Here is a 19,684-nt window from a genome sequence, read left to right on the forward strand (position 1 = left end):
AAAAATACTCTACTTATACAGCAAACATCAGACTGCCACATTCTCAATTTGGTGTTGAAATACTTTTTTTCTCTTGCTATAAATCAACATTTTTGTTTAAAAGTTCAAAATTAACTGGAGCAGAAAATATACACTCTGAAATTGCTACTCACTCCTCAGACAAAGAACATCTATGATGATTCACTTTAAACATCCAAGCACTATTTATTTTTGTAGTGGCCTCTAAAATTGTGTGCATGTAACACCAACCAACCCCAGACAGGATCAAACCTGGGATTTCTGGAGCTTAGTGCATGAGCTTCTACCACGTGAACTAAACCCTATATAGTTCTTAGCTAAGGCTATAGATCAAACTTGTTAATCTCTCTAAGTGGTCTTGGTGCCACTAGATGGGACAGAACACCACACCCAGGAGGGGTGTGGGTTACATGTGCAATTTTGCATGTGCAATATTTTTCTGCACCCAGTTTTTTTGCATGTAACCTCTGATTGGCATATTTGCAGTAAGCCAAATACTTAGACATGTAATTATACTTTTTTGCATGCACAGATTATTATTGTAATACCTAGGATTCTTACTCATGGGCTGGGTGCATACATACACACAACAAAAAGGTGAGCAAAGAACAAACTAAGTGTAAGACAAGAAACCGATGGATACAGACCTACATGGGGAGCACAAGAAAACAATGAAACACTACTGGTCAGTATGATAGGCACTGGTATCACTGGACCAGTGGTTTAACCATTGTCATCATGGTGAAAGAGTTCTGAGGAAGTTCTGAAGGGGGATAATGAGAGGCTTTGCAGATGTTTACAGGAAACTTCTCCCAAACATGAAGGACAATGTACAGGAAAGCACAAAGCTTGTTTGAAAATTTAACTAGTGGGTGATGGGACTGACATCACTGGTCTAGTAGAGAGGGGAGTTAATGTCTAGGCAGAGAATGAAAGATAAAAGTTAGTGTGGGATTGGCTGTGAAGGCCCTTGAAAACAAAGACAAGTAACTTACATTTGTTGTGACTGAGAGGAGGGAGCCAGTAAAAGGATGCAAAAAAAGGACAGGTCAAAGCAGCAGGCCAGGAAAATGATCTTTGTAGCAGCATTCTGAAAGGATCTGAGCAGGGCAAGATGGAATTTGTCAGAGAGAAGGCTGTTGCAGTAGCTGAGTTGATGAGCATCTGGATGAGGATTTTAGCTGTATGGATTTATAGGAAAGGTCTGATCTAGAAGATATTACGCAGAAAGAATTGGCAGGATTTATACATAGCCTGAAAGGGAGTTGAAGATGACTTCCCGATTATAGACCTGAGTGACAGACAGGATGGCGATGTTCTCCACGGTGATTGAGAAAGGAGGTAGCGGGGAAAGCTTGAGTTCTGACAGCTAGACATCCAAAAGGAGATGTCAGAGAAACAGGCTGAGCTGCTAGTTTGGACAGAAGGAGACAGGTCTGGAGACAGAGAGAGATCTGTGAGTCCTCAGCATAGAGATGGTAGCGGAATGTGTGTTTGTGGATGAGATTACTCAGGGATAAGGTATGAAGGGAGAAGATGCAGTGTGAGCATAGAAAAGAGGTTTTGCATGCAAAACTAGGTGAAGGACTGTATGCCTAGTATTTTGGGCATGCATTATTATACCCACAATTAGACAACTGAGTTGAGGATTGTGTGAACTTGGCCTGTAATCATCATTTTGAATATCATCATAAAATATAATGGTTTCTTCCTTTATCAGATGATAGTAATGCTGTGAATATTTTGCATCAGATAAAGTGAAATAAACAGATTACTGGCCTACAATGTTTGTTAATAAAATGTCTTTATTTCCAGTAAAGTTTCAAGTTTGAAAAGTTTGAAGGGACTTTGGTTCCTGGGAACAGGTATAAGTTACTGAGGCCTGATGTAAAGCTCCTTGCCACAGCACACCATGCTCACTACAGTTCTCAGATTCCCAGACAGAACAAAAGAAAAGGCATAGTTGTGTGAGTCAAGACAATTCCCATCCTATGACAGTACCCCACCCATCCAAAATGATGCTGCATAGGAATGCTAATATAATTTAGTCCATTTCTTTTGTGCTCAATAGATTTATGGGAACCAAGTTATAGAACAAGAGACCAGAATCTTGGAAAATACTGTTTCATTTTTTAAAAATTTAAATATTTTAAAAAAATATTTTAGCTAATAAAAATAATCAAGAGGAGAAATGGCTGTTGGAGGTTTGACATAATTCAGTCTTGGATAGTAGTGAAAAATGTCAGTGATGTTTTGGGAAAGCATTCTCTGGGTAGTTGTACCTAAGTTTATTTACCTATGCCTCATGTCACACATTCTTCCCCCCCTCTCAGAAATTGCCAAAGGAGTTTCCAAAAACTGAGTTGCTTGCAACAAATTAATCTTTCTACCTCCTTCCAGATCCTCTTGGATCAAAATTATTCTAGCCAAATTCTGCCTGAACACACAAGGCATGTGCACCTGACATTATCTTTGTTTCTTCTTTATATTTAGATGACCTTTGCAAACTGCCATGTTTCTCAGTTTCAGATTCTTTTATTTAGCATTCTTATTGCTTCATCTTACTCACGACAACTCCCCCAAAGAACAGTCAGTAAGGGAAAGCAGTTTACAAACAAGCAAACCTTAGTCAGTTAGAACAGTCAGAGCTAAACTAGCATTAACCCACCAAAAGGCAAACACAGTTGGGTCAGGACTTCCCTATACCATCAGAATCCAGACATTTAGCTGTAGGATTGCCAAACAAATAGACTTGGGTGGGGAAGTGTGAAAAGCCAGTTTGATAAATTAGGCCACGCTAAAAATTCCCCCCTCTACCTCCCATATCCCACTAGAATATGAGGGATATTGCAGATCCTGCTCTAAGTAGGACTACAGAGCCAGTTTGGTTTCTTTCTTCACCCATCACCAAGAAGACTCCATCAGATCTGGCCCTAAACCAAATGGTGCCCCACACAAACAGCGTTTTCATCTCACCCCTCATTTATTAAACTTTTGAATACTTAATTTTTTTATTGCATTTGTAGCCCATTTCACAACTTAGATGCATGATTTGCATGCATGTTTTACCCCTGTCATATAAGATGATACATTTGCACACTAGGATCTGTAAATCTGTATTTATTCATGCTATATATAAGCAAATAAAAAAACTGTTTCATCTAAGCTTACAGACCTTTTAATTTTAAGGATAACTGAAATGTACTAACATCAGTACCTGAAAGATTTTTACCTCAAACATTTTATTTTCCCTTTTGTTGCTAACAACAAAAAGAGCATCCTGAGCCTGGCACCCCCCAAACCTGGCACCCCAGGCAATCGCCAAGGTCGCCTGCCCCTAAATCTGGCCCTGGACTCCATGGGCTAGGAGATGGCATCCAGGTTGATTGCTTGCCTGCTAAGGGGGGTTGCAAACTGTCCCTGATACAAGAGGATTAGCTAGGGTTTTATTGGATCTGGAATCTTTCTGACAGGGCTTCATAAATTTCACCGGTCTCTGAAAACAGAGGCCCCACTTGTATCATAAATATTTTATAGGGGAACAGATGAATGGCTAATAATGCCTCTGGCAGGAAGAGGAATATTATGTTATGTAACTTAACTGAAATTTGCTAGCAAAATTCTAGACTGCTTACCTGTATTAATTTCTCAGATCTTAAGATACAGAAGAAACAGTGTAGAGCAGTTATGCATATGCCCAGCTGCTTTTGGATTAGTAAAGTTAATGACTAAACACTTTAAAATGTGATTACTGCATCATTATACAGTGCAAAATATTTTTTAGTTAATGCAAAATGCATATCTGAAATTTAACAACTCTGCACTGTGGATAAATATGGCATCTCACTCACTTTACTGCTTCTCTCGTTTGCGGGAAGTAGGTGTGTGATAGCACCCCCCTGGCTTTGCACGCTGCCTGCCCCAGGCCCAGGGCTTCAGCTTCTGGTCCACATGCAGGGTCCTGGCTGCTGGCCCTGTGTCTGGGGTTCTGCTTTTGGCCCCAGGGTCCCAGCTGCCAGCCCCGTGCCTGGGGCTCCACCCCCGCGCCCAGCTGTGGCCCCAGCCTCAGCCCCCTTACCCGTCTGCACCTGCTCCACCCTGAAGCCATGGCCCTGCTCCTGGCACCAGCTCTAGGGGGCAGTGAGGGGCATGGGCACGGGGGGGCACAGCTCAGTACCCCACTCGAAAAACTGTTCCAGCGCTACTGCTTGTTCGTTTTTTTTAAAGATTAGAATCCATCATGAACCCAGAGGATATGTAAAAATCTATGGGTTAGATTGGCACAATGTCCTGGGTGCTTCCCTCCTTGCTCAGGGTGGGGAAGGAGGGTTAGTGTGGTGGTAATTTTCTGCTGGCCTATACTGGCAGCAAATTGCTCTCACATTCTAACCCTAACTCAGCTCTCCTCCAGCACACCAGTCGGCAGGAGGCAAAGCCCAGGCTCTCACTCCCCTCTTTCAAAGGAGGGAGAAGCACCTGCATACCACTGTACAACTGGACCCAAGAACCAGGGGGCTTGCACAGGGATATTATGGGAATTTTAAATTCCATCTAATGCTCCTGCATGGGCATACAGGTCAAGGGATGATTGAGCCCAAAATGTATAGACTGATATTTTTAATATATATTATTAGAATATTCAAAATGTAGGGCTGGAAGGGACTTCAAGAATTCATCTAGTCCAGCCCCCTGCACTGAGGCAGGATGAAGTATACCTACATCATCCCAGCTGATGTTTATTAAGCTGGTATCTATCTGTATAAACAAAATACACTCTCACTTAATCTGGTACTTGGAGTATATGGTGGGATGCAATAAAATCCAGAAAATAGAATTTTAGAATAGTCATCTCATACAGTAGCTCTGTATAGTGTTAGAGGATTACTATTGAACCTTGTTGCAGAGGAACTTTGAGTCCACACTTTCTTAGATCTCAACTATAATCCAGATCTTTGCTGGGCCTTTACTCTTGGTGGTATAGAAGCTGGGGAGAGACCATAGCTGAACACTTGATGCCATTTCTTTAAGTTGCCACTTGCCCTGTTTCAGACTCGGGATATGATTCTCAATTCCCCACTTCCACATTAGCAGGGATCCCAAAAACTAGAGACTAGCTTGGGAGTGCTACTTAGCAGAGGCACTGACTCCGTGGGTGCTCCAGGTCTGGAGGACCCATGGGGAAAAAAATAGTGGGTACTGAGCACCCGTTCCCTACACCCGCTGTTCACCTGATGTGTGTGTGTGGGGGGTGCCGCTGCTGTGGCCCAACAGCTGGGGGGGAGGGGGCTGTGTTGCTGCCAAACAGCTGACAGGGGGTGGTGCTGCCGCCAAAGTGAAATGCAGAGAGCAGCGGGTGGGCGGGAGCCTCAGGGAGGGGTGGAGTGGGGGCAAGAAGAGGTAGAGCAAGCATGGGGCCTTGGGGAAGGGGGTGGAGTGGGGGCAGGGCCTTGGGCGAAGTGGGGGTTGAGCACCCCTGGGGAAAAGGAAAAGTTGGTGTCTATGCTACTTAGGCAGCTTCCACACAGCTTGTCCACTTGTTGGTGCCTCACATCAAACAGAATAGGAAGCCATTAGGTGACTGGAGGAGTATGCCACCTGGTACAATTACTTGCTTGTGGCTCAGATCCCCACCTGCTCATGTGCTAGATAGAGACGAGTGGGCCCATCAGAGGTAATGGAAAAATAGACTGGCAGCCTTTCCTACCTGTGACGGGAAAGAGACAGGGACAGCTGCAGAAAGATGTCAGTGGAGGGAGTGGGAGCAAATAAGGGTAAGGACTTGTGAAAGTTACAGGAGGGACGGAGACAGAAGATCTAAGAGGTATAGACGGTGAACCTTACTGCAGTACCTGGGGGAAAAAGAGTTGAAAAAATCATTACTGCAAAGACCTTTGTTCCCTGTAACCTGATAGGAACAAAGCAGCGTGGCAACACTAAGGATACATAATGTGTCTCAAGTTAGTTAGGATGCTTTGAAAGAGTTAAACTAATAGGTAAATGAAACCCCAATGATATAATTTGATTAGAGACTTTGTCAAAAGCCTTTTCACAAAGTCCCTCACAAGAATCTATTAAAGAAACTTGGTAACTATGGCATGAAAGGTAAAATTATAAAGTGTTAAAAACTGATTACATGTATGACTAAATGGCCAATTCCGAGTGTGGAAAAGGGTTAGTAGTGAACTGCCCCAGGGATCAGTTGTCTTCAACAGGGAGTTCTATGTACAAAAGTGCTTGCAGGATATGGCTTTATTACTGCCAAACAAGGTCACGGACAGGATCATGAAAACAGATGGAATACAATTTCTCATGTGTTTAGAATGGATAAGGCCAGAAGCAAAATGAATACAACTAAAAAGTATTTCAAGGACCAGCATTAGGAGCTGAAGGAGAGACCTGTGAACTGTAGGTAATCTTTTCAGAAAATCTTGGAAGTAAACTAGTGCCTGAAGAGGTAGTGTACAAAGAGGTCATTTGTTTCAAAGATAATTTATTATACTGCAATGGTATGGGAAGGGTGCCCTGCCACAATTGTTTGGGAAGGCTTTAATGCCAACATGAAGAGACATTAAAAATACAGAGGATAAATTCAACAAACTGGGTGTCATAGGGCTTGCAAAGAAGAAAAGCAAAAGCTGACAAAGGAAATACTGAAATAGTGTTAGGGGGTAAATGAATTCTGATTTGGCCATATGCTAGTGCTAGAATTAAAGGCATGAAAAAAAGCAGTATGAAACAGGTTTCCTATGGACAAATACAGTGATGATTTTGGGCTCTGATTCTGCATCTGAATCTTAGGTTTGGCCCTTGTGCCACTGCAGTCTCATGATGCATCACAAATTTACAATGTAGTTGGATACAATCAATATGTAGGCAAGATTGGGAGGAGGGTAGTGTTGTAACATATTACTATAAATATCTACAAGCACTGAAGAGTGGAAGGTGTAAATAGCAAAAAATCTATTAAAAGGATTTTAATTTATGATTCTATTAATGGTAGTTATAGTTCATTATTGTGGTAATGGTAGGTATAAATGCAGACACATAAGAGACAGTCTCTGCCCTATTGGGATCACAGTCTTAGTGCTGTGCAAACAAACACCCTCCATTTCCTATTGTAGCTGCTTTGGAACTGCTTTTCAAACACTCCAATAGAAACCTTTCTTGTATAATAAGAAACAGTCCATCCTGTCCTCCAGTTGGACAAAGACTAGAAAATGGGGATGTGGAATGATGGGAGTTTTCCAGAAGCATTTGATGCCTTCTCTCACAATTCCCATGGACTTCCCTAAGGTCTTCCTGGAAGCCAGAGGGCTGGAAACTGTGGGAATAAGACAACCAGAGAGCAGTGCAACTGTAACAGTGGAGTACAGCACAAAGTAAGTGTGCACATCTATGCAGGAAGTCAAATGAAATTCCAGTTATGGAGAATATATCAGGAATGTTAAAAGTTAAAAAAAAAATCTTGTAATGAGGGGAGAATGTCAATGTCATTCAGTCTGCATATTGCTGCTGCTTGAGGTCACAGTGACTCACAATTTCCCACAATGGTTCTCATGGAGACTAGTGTCCTTCATCCATCTGTGTGAGCATCCTTAAAGAAAAGAATGGAGACTTTTCAGTCTTTCCTGTCAACCTCTGCTACATCTCTGAGGTGAAAAGTAAAGTTACAGACCACTGGCAGCTCCATCAACTGCTACAGATGGACCCTGGAGGATGAAATCCTTCTGCTATACACGCATGGTCCTGGTTTTGTAGGTAGCAGAGCTCCTCTCAAGCACGTGACTTTGCCTGAAGAGCAGGTGGGTGAGGTCCAGCTGTAATGGAAGCAGTTCTTAGCTAATCACTCAAAAAGGGGAGCTCTGACCCCCGAGGAGCTGTAAAGGCTTCCTGGGGCTGGGCTGCCCTTCAGAAGGGACGGCAGGCTGCTCTCTGTGAAGGCACTGCCAGCAAAGGGCCAAGGTCCCTTTCCCCATCTAGAGGGGGCCTCGCCGGCCTCTGCGGGGCCACGGGCCGTGGGGCTGCGTGTGCCTAAGCGCCCTTCCGCAGCCTGCCGGAGCCCCTAGGCTCTGGGGTGGGTGTCGCTCGGCCCCTCCCGGCCCCTGGGGCGCAAGCACGGCGGTGGCCGCTCCAACCCCGCGGAGGGCGGTGACAGGACGGGTACCCGGCCTCACCCCCACGCTCCCTAAAGCGCGCATGCCCACTTCCCAGCAAGGATCACATCACTCCCCCCCCCCTTATTACCACCGCGCATGCGCATAACGACGTAACGCGTCCACTTCTAGTCTCAGACGAATGAATTATAATACACATGCGAGAGGAGCAAAGGCTCGGGGGAGGCTGTTCCTTTGCAGTTTCATCCGGGGATATTGATCTCGGCTAGAGCATGCGCATTACTTCCTTAACATGTCTTTCTCCGCCCCCGCCTTGCGTGAGCGCATGCGCATGGGTACTACACAGGGCGTGGGGCGGCCGCTATGCCTTCTGGGAGTTGTAGTCCGGAAAGGCCCATTGAATTGGCCGTCGCTGCAGTGGAAGCGCTCCCGTGGCTAGTCCATCCCCTGTGGGCGGGGTGAGTGTGCAGTGTGGCCCTATGGCGGCATGGGTGAGAGGTCAGAGGCTTGCAGAGCCGGCCAATGGGAGGAGCGTGTCTGGAGGGGGCGGAGCTCGCTGTGTTTTGTTCAATTGCCATTGAGGAGCGTTGTTCACATATGCGGAGGGAGGCGGCCCGCGCTGGCCTTGGAGGGCAGGTACCTGGTGGGGGCAGCGGGGCCGGGCACGGGGAATGAGCGTGAGCCCGGGAGGCAGAGCGGCGGGACAGGTATCGGCGGCGGTACTAGCCGGGGAGGGAATGGGGCTAAGGACAAGGGGGGGCAAGTACAGATACCGGGTGGGGAGGGTCTCAGGTACTAGCTGTAGTGGGGGGAGGTACTGGGCGCAGGTAGCTGCGGGGCCGGGCACAGGTCCCTGGGCGGTGTGTGTGTGTGTGTTGGGGGGGGAGCTGCGGGGCCGGGCACAGGTCCCTGGGCGGTGTGTGTGTGTTGGGGGGGGAGCTGCGGGGCCGGGCACAGGTCCCTGGGCGGTGTGTGTGTGTGTGTTGGGGGGGGAGCTGCGGGGCCGGGCACAGGTCCCTGGGCGGTGTGTGTGTGTTGGGGGGGGAGCTGCGGGGCCGGGCACAGGTCCCTGGGCGGTGTGTGTGTGTGTGTGTTGGGGGGGGAGCTGCGGGGCCGGGCACAGGTCCTTGGGCGGTGTGTGTGTGTTGGGGGGGGGGTGAGCTGCGGGGCCGGGCACAGGTCCCTGGGCGGTGTGTGTGTGTGTGTGTGTTGGGGGGGGAGCTGCGGGGCCGGGCACAGGTCCCTGGGCGGTGTGTGTGTGTTGGGGGGGGGGGTGAGCTGCGGGGCCGGGCACAGGTCCCTGGGCGGTGTGTGTGTGTTGGGGGGGGGGGTGAGCTGCGGGGCCGGGCACAGGTCCCTGGGCGGTGTGTGTGTGTTGGGGGGGGGAGCTGCGGGGCCGGGCACAGGTCCCTGGGCGATGTGTGTGTGTGTGTTGGGGGGGGAGCTGCGGGGCCGGGCACAGGTCCCTGGGCGGGCTGTGTGTGTTGGGGGGGGAGCTGCGGGGCCGGGCACAGGTCCCTGGGCGGTGTGTGTGTGTGTGTGTTGGGGGGGGAGCTGCGGGGCCGGGCACAGGTCCCTGGGCGGTGTGTGTGTGTGTGTGTTGGGGGGGGAGCTGCGGGGCCGGGCACAGGTCCCTGGGCGGTGTGTGTGTGTTGGGGGGGGTGAGCTGCGGGGCCGGGCACAGGTCCCTGGGCGGTGTGTGTGTGTGTTGGGGGGGGAGGTGCGGGGCCGGGCACAGGTCCCTGGGCGCTGTGTGTGTGTTGGGGGGGGGAGCTGCGGGGCTGGGTACAGGTCCCTGGGCGGTGTGTGTGTGTGTGTGTTGGGGGGGGGTGCGGGGCCGGGCACAGGTCCCTGGGCGGTGTGTGTGTGTTGGGGGGGGGAGCTGCGGGGCTGGGCACAGGTCCCTGGGTGGGTGTGTGTGTTGGGGGGGGAGGAGGTGCGGGGCCGGGCACAGGTCCCTGGGCGGTGTGGGGGGGGGGGCTGCGGGGCCGGGCACAGGTCCCTGGGCGGTGTGTGTGTGTGTTGGGGGGGGAGGTGCGGGGCCGGGCACAGGTCCCTGGGCGCTGTGTGTGTGTTGGGGGGGGGAGCTGCGGGGCTGGGCACAGGTCCCTGGGCGGTGTGTGTGTGTGTGTGTTGGGGGGGGGTGCGGGGCCGGGCACAGGTCCCTGGGCGGTGTGTGTGTGTTGGGGGGGGGAGCTGCGGGGCTGGGCACAGGTCCCTGGGTGGGTGTGTGTGTTGGGGGGGGGGAGGTGCGGGGCCAGGCACAGGTCCCTGGGCGGGCTGTGTGTGTTGGGGGGGGGGGGAGGTGCGGGGCCGGGCACAGGTCCCTGGGCGGGCTGTGTGTGTTGTGGGGGGGGAGGTGCGGGGCCGGGCACAGGTCCCTGTGCGGTGTGTGTGTGTGTGTTGGGGGGGGGGAGCTGCGGGGCCGGGCACAGGTCCCTGGGCGCTGTGTGTGTGTGCGTGGGGGAGCTGCGGGGCCGGGCACAGGTCCCTGGGCGCTGTGTGTGTGTGTGTTGGGGGGGGAGCTGCGGGGCCGGGCACAGGTCCCTGGGCGCTGTGTGTGTGTGTGTTGGGGGGGGGAGCTGCGGGGCCGGGCACAGGTCCCTGGGCGGGCTGTGTGTGTTGGGGGGGGGGGAGGTGCCGGGCCGGGCACAGGTCCCTGTGCGGTGTGTGTGTGTGTGTTGGGGGGGGGGAGGTGCGGGGCCGGGCACAGGTCCCTGTGCGGTGTGTGTGTGTGTGTGTTGGGGGGGGGGAGCTGCGGGGCCGGGCACAGGTCCCTGGGCGCTGTGTGTGTGTGTGTTGGGGGGGGGGAGCTGCGGGGCCGGGCACAGGTCCCTGGGCGCTGTGTGTGTGTTGGGGGGGGGGAGCTGCGGGGCCGGGCACAGGTCCCTGGGCGCGCTGTGTGTGTGTGTGTGTGGGGGGGAGCTGCGGGGCCGGGCACAGGTCCCTGGGCGCTGTGTGTGTGTTGGGGGGGGGGAGCTGCGGGGCCGGGCACAGGTCCCTGGGCGCGCTGTGTGTGTGTGTGTGTGTGGGGGGGAGCTGCGGAGCCGGGCACAGGTCCCTGGGCGCGCTGTGTGTGTGTGTTGGGGGGGGGGGGAAGGTGCGGGGCCGGGCACAGGTCCCTGGGCGGTGTGTGGGGGGGGGAGGGGCGAGCTGCGGGCCCGGGCACAGGTCCCTGGCCGGGGGGTGTGTGTGGGGAGGGTGAGCTGCGGGGCCAGGCACAGGTCCCTGGGCGGTGTGTGTGTTGGGGGGGGGGGGGGAAGGTGCGGGGCCGGGCACAGGTCCCTGGGCGGGGTTTGTGTGTTGGGGGGGGGAAGGTGCGGGGCCGGGCACAGGTCCCTGGGCGGTGTGTGTGTGTTGGGGGAGGGGGGGGAGCTGCGGGGCTGGGCACAGGTTCCTGGGCGGTGTGTGTGTGTGGGGGGTGTGTGAGCTGCGGGGCCGGCCACAGGTCCCTGGGCGGGGGGTGTGTGTTGGGGGGGGCGGGAGGTGCGGGGCCAGGCACAGGTCCCTGGGCGGTGTGTGCGTGTGTGTGTGTTGGGAGGGGAGGGGCGGGGCTGGGCACAGGTCCCTGGGTGGGGTGGGGGGGGGGGAGGGGCGAGCTGCGGGGCTGGGCACAGGTCCGTGGGCGGGGGGCGTGTGTGTGTGTGGGGTGAGCTGCGGGGCCGGGCACAGGTCCCTGGGCGGGGGGTGTGTGTGGGGGGGGTGAGCTGCGGGGCCGGGCACAGGTCCCTGGGCGGGGGGTGTGTGTGGGGGGGTGAGCTGCGGGGCCGGGCACAGGTCCCTGGGCGCTGTGTGTGTGTGTGTTGGGGGGGGGAGGTGCGGGGCCGGGCACAGGTCCCTGTGCGGTGTGTGTGTGTGTGTTGGGGGGGGGAGCTGCGGGGCCGGGCACAGGTCCCTGGGCGGTGTGTGTGTGTGTGTTGGGGGGGGAGCTGCGGGGCCGGGCACAGGTCCCTGGGCGGTGTGTGTGTGTTGGGGGGGGGGAGCTGCGGGGCCGGGCACAGGTCCCTGGGCGCGCTGTGTGTGTGTGTGTGTGGGGGGGAGCTGCGGAGCCGGGCACAGGTCCCTGGGCGCGCTGTGTGTGTGTGTTGGGGGGGGGGGGGGAAGGTGCGGGGCCGGGCACAGGTCCCTGGGCGGTGTGTGTGGGGGGGAGGGGCGAGCTGCGGGCCCGGGCACAGGTCCCTGGGCGGGGGGTGTGTGTGGGGAGGGTGAGCTGCGGGGCCAGGCACAGGTCCCTGGGCGGTGTGTGTGTGTGTGTTGGGGGGGGGGGGAAGGTGCGGGGCCGGGCACAGGTCCCTGGGCGGGGTTTGTGTGTTGGGGGGGGGAAGGTGCGGGGCCGGGCACAGGTCCCTGGGCGGTGTGTGTGTGTTGGGGGAGGGGGGGGAGCTGCGGGACTGGGCACAGGTTCCTGGGCGGTGTGTGTGTGTGGGGGGGGGTGTGAGCTGCGGGGCCGGCCACAGGTCCCTGGGCGGGGGGTGTGTGTTGGGGGGGGCGGGAGGTGCGGGGCCAGGCACAGGTCCCTGGGCGGTGTGTGTGTGTGTGTTGGGGGGGGGGGGAAGGTGCGGGGCCGGGCACAGGTCCCTGGGCGGTGTGTGTGGGGGGGAGGGGCGAGCTGCGGGCCCGGGCACAGGTCCCTGGGCGGGGGGTGTGTGTGGGGAGGGTGAGCTGCGGGGCCAGGCACAGGTCCCTGGGCGGTGTGTGTGTGTGTGTTGGGGGGGGGGGGAAGGTGCGGGGCCGGGCACAGGTCCCTGGGCGGGGTTTGTGTGTTGGGGGGGGGAAGGTGCGGGGCCGGGCACAGGTCCCTGGGCGGTGTGTGTGTGTTGGGGGAGGGGGGGGGAGCTGCGGGACTGGGCACAGGTTCCTGGGCGGTGTGTGTGTGTGGGGGGGGTGTGAGCTGCGGGGCCGGCCACAGGTCCCTGGGCGGGGGGTGTGTGTTGGGGGGGGCGGGAGGTGCGGGGCCAGGCACAGGTCCCTGGGCGGTGTGTGTGTGTGTGTTGGGAGGGGTGGGGGAGGGGCGGGGCCGGGCACAGGTCCCTGGGTGGGGTGTGGGGGGGGGAGGGGCGAGCTGCGGGGCCGGGCACAGGTCCGTGGGCGGGGGGTGTGTGTGTGTGTGGGGTGAGCTGCGGGGCCGGGCACAGGTCCCTGGGCGGGGGGTGTGTGTGGGGGGGGTGAGCTGCGGGGCCAGGCACAGGTCCCTGGGCGGGGGGTGTGTGTGGGGGGGTGAGCTGCGGGGCCAGGCACAGGTCCCTGGGCGGGGTATGTGTGTGTGGGGGGTGAGCTGCGGGGCCGGGCACAGGTCCCTGGGCGCTCTGTGTGTGTGTGTGAGGGGGGGTGTGAGCTGCGGGGCCAGGCACAGGTCCCTGGGCGGGGTGTGTGTGTGGGGGGTGTGAGCTGCGGGGCCGGGCACAGGTCCCTGGGCGGGGGGTGTGTGTGTGTGTGGGAGGGTGAGGTGCGGGGCCGGGCACAGGTCCCTGGGCGCTGTGTGTGTGTGTGTGTGGGGGGGGGGGGGGTGTGAGCTGCGGGGCCAGGCACAGGTCCCTGGGCGGGGTGTGTGTGTGGGGGGTGTGAGCTGCGGGGCCAGGCACAGGTCCCTGGGCGGGGTGTGTGTGTGGGGGGTGTGAGCTGCGGGGCCGGGCACAGGTCCCTGGGCGGGGTGTGTGTGTGTGTGTGGGAGGGTGAGGTGCGGGGCCGGGCACAGGTCCCTGGGTGGGGTGTGTGTGTGTGTGTGGGGGGGGGGGCAGGGGCAAGCTGCGGGGCCGGGCACAGGTCCCTGGGCCATGGAGGTGGCGGGGCACATGTACTTGCCGTGTGTGTGTTTGGGCGGGCAGCTAGCAGGGCCCAGGTACTGGTACTGGCTGTATATGGAGTAACTTGCGGGGTTGGGCACATGTACTGGTGCGGAGTGGGGGGTTGTTAGCCAGGCCTGCACAGGTACCAGCTGGCCCTGTGTGTGTGGTGCTGACAGGGGCAAGGGTCTAGCACAATTACAAGCGTGGGGAACAGGCAGGCAGCGGGGCTGGGCACCGGTACTGGCTGTTTGGGGGATCAGCTGGGGGAGTAGCCACTCAGATATCTTTCACAAGGGGTAATGGAGGGGCTGGGCATGGCTTTGTGGGCACAATAGCTTGGGTATTGTCTGATGGGCACCGAGGTCAGGGTAGCAAGGCACCTACTTGGTCCCTCTGCCTTAGTGGATCCCTCTTGCGGAGAGCATACAAGTGCTGGGCGAAAGGACTGGCCAGAGGGGCCTATTCTGTTGTTTGGAAGGAGGGGTGCTCTGTACCCATGCGATCCCAAGTGTGAGAGGGGAAGGAGGGACTTGTGTAGTGCTGATATATAGGATAGGGGGTGGGAATGTGTGTATGTACTCTGAAGGGTGGCTTAGTGCTTGTGTGGAAGTGGGGGAGATCATCTATTACCTGTGTTAATGGTTTTCTGTTACTATATATACTGAGCACTACTTGCTTGGGGAGGTGTGATTCCTCACTCATGGCTGTAAATTGGTGACAATATTTATAAGGGAGTTGTATTTAACATAATAACCTCTTGTCTCTATTAACAAGTTTTAGTCATAGTAATTTTTAATATTTATATTTGGTGACAGGTAATGCAGGCTCATAATAAATGTTCGCTCCCCACCACCCTTTCAGCTGTTTACATTTGTTTTCTAGTTGGAGTGGAAACAAACTTGTTTTTGGCAGAATAAAAATGTAGTAACATCAATAATTGCTGCTTAGATTAAAATTAGGTTTTATGTATTGCACTGTTATAGGTTAGAAGATAAAGCTGCTCCTCTAGGCCAAGAATTCTCTGGCCCGTATGTAAATGCATATATGCATTTGTATATGAATTTTGCAAAGAGAAATTTCTTTGATGTTCATGTAAACACTAGCTCTTAGCACATGATTTTGTATTATGTCATAAAATATACATCCTGAAATATTTTAAGAGCTAAATAATTACTCCTTCAGCAGTTGAGGCATATGCAAAGGAACCAAGTTATGTTAATATAGCTACACATCTTCAACAATATCGGCATTAGACTTCTTGCCGTTCATTCCAAAATGTTGAGTTTTTTATAGCAAATGCCTTTGTGGTTGGTGAACTAATTCTCATGTATGTATAGCTTAAAGCATTTCAAGATCCGTTGGGGTAAAAGATGTGATGCAAGTGTAAGATTATTATGACAAACTCACATTGACTGTAGCTTTTTTTCTAAACAGTGAGGTTTTTTAAGTGCAGTGAAGTTCGTTCTCTGCAATCACCCAAGTGACCAGCAAAAATCAGTTGCCAAGGAGAGGAGATCTTTAAAGGTCAAATAAAATTGTACTGGAAACCTTGCACACTTTAAAGGGGTAACTTTAAGATTAGGGGGAGCTTTTCTGGAGATGGCCTGTATTTTAGTATCACGTATATCTTTTTTTCTAAATCTTGGCTGAGTTCTAAAAATAAACCCTCTTTTTATTTACATCATATCATATCTTTCCTAACTGTTCTAATAAATAGCTCTTTGAAAAATAGAATGCTTTATAGTAGTAACAGTTCTTTAGGTCCTCTGATGGAGAGGAGCCTGTACTGTTCATGGGAAATCAGAACAGATAGATACTGTTTTGTTTTTTTTAAATGTGCATGCTGAGTTGTAGGCCTCAGGATGAGTTTAGCCAGCTGGTCAAATCTATTTTCTGGTCCACTGTGCTTTCATTAAAATTAGCTCGTGTGAGCTGTTGTTGCAGGCTTCACTGTTAGATTGCCCTGAATTTTTGTGTTTTGCAGCTTTAAAATGTGATTAATCTTATACAAATAGCGCAAGTCTTTGAGCGTGTTTGGTAAGTAAAATGTTTTGAAGATGTCTTAATTATACTTCATGTATGTGTGCTGTGAATTGGATTCTCAGTGTTCAGAGTACAAAATTCCAAAAGTCTCCTTAATGAAGCATGGGATTTAATTTAGGATCATATTAAAAGTTTAAATGATTATTGAAGCTTTTCAGGGATGAGTGCATGATCAAGCCAACGAGGACTTTTTGTTTATGCCTGTACAACTATCCCATTTTTGAATTGGAAAGTAACTTAGAGATTTGCTTATGGGGAGGACATATGCATGGGGCAAAGTGTAGGCGTATAACAGCAATTTACAGTCCCCTAAATCTGATTTTTTTTAAATAAAAACTAGTCTGTTTAAAATGACTATTATATATTGGTCTAATTACTTTTCAAATAGGATTGCTGCTGCTTTATATCACATCCCTAGGAAATATTCATCCATGTTTTTTGTCTAAACTGGTTTTTTTTTCTGTTCTGTGTTGTGAAATACAAACTTCTACTCAACTAGAGTTTTCACTGGAATATATAAGTGCATTCTGTGTCTGAGAGACATAAACATAAAATATCTGGCTATAATTATTTTGTTAATACTTTGCTCAGTGATGGCTGGGTGAGCCATATGGTGGTAAACTTTTAGAAAATTTTATGTTGGAGTAACCAGACTGTATTCTGTAGGCCTCAATTGCAGAAAACCAGCAGTTTGTGTCTAGCCCAACCTGTAACACCCCATATCTTAAATATTTAATATAATATATAGCTCACTTACTACAAGTTGCAAAAACTATATTGAATTCCAGTATTCTACTTTTCTTCTCTTTGAATGCAAGTTTTGTGCAAAGTATTATGATTTGGATGGGAATAGAGAAGTATTATGAATAGTGCTTTCATTTTTTCTACGTTACGTTTTTTAGAAATCCAGTTTGTATGTTAGAACTTATGGGAAGTTTAGTTGACGTGATTGGAAAGCTTCATGTAGTAATTAAAGTTATGTCGTAGTAACATTACTACTTAATTTTTTAAACCAAAATTGTGTCTTGTGTGGGATAACCCCCCCACTCCCACCCCATCCCCAAGAATTCCTCTGGAGTCTGGTAGCCATTGTTGGGTGTTTGTTCTCTTCCCCCCCCTCAGCAACCCCCAAAACACATTTCTTTGTGTTAACAGCAATGATGATGGCAGTTCTGGTCACCTCCTGTGGTTTGATAGATTATTCCCTTTAGAAACATGTACTTAAAACTTTCCAACCCTGATTTTTGTTCCTGCAATAAATTTTACAATGCCACTTAGTTGTATTTTAGGAATCTGTTTTTTGTTTTTGCTTTGATTTTTTTTTTGAATAGTAAGATAAGTCTCCTGTCAGACCATGTTAAAGGTAGGTAATGGTGGGTTTATATTTTCCTTTTCTTTAAGACTTTAACACACACAGTTGTTCTTTGCATTCTTTGCATGTTTGAGGGAGCTGATGAGAACACTTAAAACATAGAAGAATTCTTGTGTTTGGGCTTTATTTTATAGTAAGTTCAGATTTTCTCCGTTAAGGAATCTGAATGATAGTATTCCATAGTTTTTAAAAGTTTAACCTGAATTTTCCTATGTTTCTATGAACAGTTTTTTAGTATCTAAAATATTCTCTTTAGAAGTCTTTGGTTATAAAGATGTAATTTATTATGTACTCTCTTTATGGCAATACATTTTGTCCAGTGTTTGCTGGAAGATATTTTTACTACTTCGATGTAAATATTTTCACAGTGCCTCAATACATTTTATCCAGAGATACAATGGGATAATCCAAAAATATCAGAAATCTAACATGGAAGACTATGTAAATGGCTCCTGCCTCTTGTCTCCCTCCTATTTAATATCTAGCTTCTGCATTTTTCATAGGCACACCTGTATCATCTTTACAGTGTGGCCAAGAGCATTGCTGTTTATCCAGCTGAAGGAAACAGTTTAACATTATAGCATCTGAAGAGGCAGTAAATGACAGTATGTATATTATATTGTAAAACAAAAAAGGGGTGCATCTGTTATTGGGGTGTCATTTGATACAGGATACAGTCTGTGCTAATTATGGGGAGAAAAATCAAAGTTATTTATAGGAGGAAACAGAGCAAAAGTTATCTTGTGCTAGCTAAATATGTAGCTCCTAATACTGCATATCTGTAGTGGTTGCTATAAGTGGACTATATTAGTAAAGTGGATACATACCTGAGAAGCAGTGATTTGTACTGACAACTTTTTTTGGACATGTCTTGAGGCTTATGTAGTTAACATCTTGGCTGTCCATGTTTATTAAGTATTCTTTCATACATTTTATATTATAAAAGAAACAGAATATTGCATAAGAATATAAGAGTGGCCATACTGGGTCAGACCAATGATTGATCTAGCCCAGTGTCCTGTCTTCTGACAGCAGTCAATACCAAGCACTTCAGAGAGGATGAACAGAACAGGGCAATTTCAAGTGATCCATGCCCTGTCATCCACTCCCCGCTTCTGGCAGTTAGAGGTTAGGAACACCCAGGGTTGTATCGCTGACCATCTTGGCTAGTAGCCATTGATGGAGCTATCCTCCATGAACTTCTTGGAACCCAGTTGTATTTTAGGCCTTCACAAGGCATTCCACAGCTTGACTGTTCCTTGTGTGAAGAAGTACTTCGATTAGTTTGTTTTAAACCTGCTGCCTATTAATTTCATCATGTGACCCCTAGTTCTTGTGTGTTATGAAGGGTTAAATAACACTTTCTTCACTCTCCGCACCATTCATAATTCTGTAGACCTTTATCATATCTCTCCTTAGTCCTCTCTTTTCAAAGATGAACGGTTCCAATGTTTTTAATCTCTCCTCATATGGAAGCTTTAATTACCTTTGTTGCCCTTCTTTGAACCTTTTCCCATTCTAACATATCTTTTTTGATATGGTGCTAACAGAACTGTTCACAGTATTCCAGGTGTGGGCATACCAGTGCTGCACATTGAGTGGATGTTTCAGAGAACTATCTACAATGTCCCAAATCTTTCTAGTGTTTTAACAGCTAATTTAGAACTCATTATTTTGTATGTATAGTTGGAATTAAGTTTTCCAGTGTGCATTACTTTGCATTTATTAACATTGAATTTCATGTGCCATTTTGTTGCCTGGTCACCCAGTTCTTTGCGATTCTTTTGTAATTCCTCAGTCTGCTTTGGACTTAATTACCTTGAGTAATTTTGTATCATCTGCAAAATTTTCTATCTCACTGTTTATCCCTTTTTCCAGATCATTGATGCAGTCCATATTTTTAAAAAATATATAAAATTCTATTAGTCTTAAAGCCAATGAGGTTGTTTTCTTTCTTAATTCTAAAACTTTGTTAGAGGGACTCTGAAAGTCAAATTTAGCAGGAAAAAAAATTTGGGGAGTGGGCTTAAAAAAAAAAAAGGCAAATTTACTGAGCATATGCCCGGTAAGAAGTGTGTGTGTACTTTTTTAGGCTATTCACTGGAATTTTTTTAAAAGAAGATCTACAGTGTTCAAATCAAATATTGTGGCATTATGCTAATGCAAGAAAACCCAAAAGATGGAAAATAACTGAATCAAGTGAAATGGACTATTCTGGACAATGAAAACAAGTTGCATGAAATACTAAAACAGCTCAAATATTGGAAAAAATAGATTTTAATGTATGCATTAAAAAGATCTTCCAGTCATTCTTCAGTTCTTAATTTAACTGTTTATACGTTTATTTTACA

At 50.2% G+C, this 19,684-nt stretch overlaps 1 protein-coding gene and 1 long non-coding RNA gene across 15 annotated transcripts in view; one reads left to right on the forward strand and one right to left on the reverse strand.

Annotated features, from left to right (window-relative positions):
- Positions 1-6,491: 6,491 nt before the first annotated feature.
- On the reverse strand, positions 6,492-8,366 carry LOC140910829 (uncharacterized). The gene is made up of 2 exons (XR_012158754.2): positions 8,263-8,366; positions 6,492-7,835 (listed from the first exon to the last, which is right to left on the reverse strand). It is a non-coding gene; the product is annotated as an uncharacterized LOC140910829 (long non-coding RNA).
- Positions 8,367-8,681: 315 nt separating this feature from the next.
- FAM53A (family with sequence similarity 53 member A) overlaps positions 8,682-19,684 on the forward strand; it is a 165,522-nt gene continuing 154,519 nt past the window's right edge. For 12 of the 14 annotated variants that reach the window (XR_013635733.1, XR_012158755.1, XR_012158757.1 and 9 more), the window contains exon 1: positions 8,750-8,839. The gene's annotated coding sequence lies outside the window, so the exon portion shown is untranslated. Of the gene's footprint in view, positions 8,840-14,189; positions 17,939-19,684 lie in introns of those variants that run through there. The other 2 variants (XM_073342767.1, XM_073342773.2) reach the window with 2 other exon arrangements.

The sequence above is a fragment of the Lepidochelys kempii genome, chromosome 4 (assembly GCF_965140285.1).
Source record: "Lepidochelys kempii isolate rLepKem1 chromosome 4, rLepKem1.hap1, whole genome shotgun sequence".
NCBI classification, from domain to species: Eukaryota; Metazoa; Chordata; order Testudines; family Cheloniidae; genus Lepidochelys; species Lepidochelys kempii.